General features: G+C 39.9%; 1 long non-coding RNA gene across 1 annotated transcript in view; it reads left to right on the top strand.

Annotated features, from left to right (window-relative positions):
- LOC113591655 (uncharacterized) overlaps positions 1–633 on the top strand; it is an 11,377-nt gene extending 10,744 nt beyond the window's left edge. The window contains exon 3 of the long non-coding RNA XR_003412222.3: positions 346–633. This is a non-coding gene — a long non-coding RNA (uncharacterized LOC113591655). The remainder of the gene's footprint in view (positions 1–345) is intronic.
- The last annotated feature ends 219 nt before the right edge of the window (positions 634–852 follow it).

Raw genomic sequence — 852 nt, 5'->3', positions numbered from 1 at the left:
CACACACACACACACACACACACACACACACACACACACACACACACACACACACACACCATCTTCTTCAAACAAACTAACAATTCTTTTGTTTTTTAAACATATATTCATAGAAACTTGTTATAAACATGTCTGTAAAAACAATACTAAGAATTATTCTTCTACTTCTTTTCATTATGAATAGTAGTAGTATTATACTACACAAAAATGCTGCCTGTTTACTTACACACACACACACACACACACACACACACACACACGTCATGCGGAGATTAAGGATCTTTCAGAGCGTTCATTGCTCATCCTAATTGTGTAAGTAATTATCTCCCATCCATCATGTGCCAGGCAGGTCATGTGTCAGGGCTGATGGGGGAAACAGCGGACTCGGAATGGCTTCCTGCGTCACGCCAATGACAGAAGAATACACTGCGATAAAGACAGATGATCCCTAATTGGATGGAGACTAAATGGTGCTTCACCTATTTGCAGGAGCGTTCTTTTGTTTACGACCCCTACGCGGGCTTGTTAGTGTGGGAGCACCTGATTACATGGCATGGTATGACTAATTATATCATTATTGGCTATAATTAAAAACATATCAAATGTTTCAATAAAAACACTTGTGATTGGTTATTATGTGTGGGTGTATTTGTGTTTGTGTGTGCACTGACGTATTATAGCTGATAAAGCCAGTGGGAAATTTGATGATGTGAATTGCGTCTACATCACTCCGAGCATTTCCCAACACCCGATACACACTCAGAGAGCTCTGCTCAGATCAGGTATCACATCACACAACCAAGGTTCTGACAACTCAGCCATAGTCATTAACAACAATAGAATATGTACAGT

This window comes from Electrophorus electricus, chromosome 21 (assembly GCF_041902795.1).
Source record: "Electrophorus electricus isolate QZ-2024a chromosome 21, ASM4190279v1, whole genome shotgun sequence".
Classification (NCBI taxonomy): domain Eukaryota; kingdom Metazoa; phylum Chordata; class Actinopteri; order Gymnotiformes; family Gymnotidae; genus Electrophorus; species Electrophorus electricus.
The sequence above is the reverse complement of the archived record's forward strand: the minus strand, read 5'-3'. Positions and strand labels throughout refer to the sequence as shown.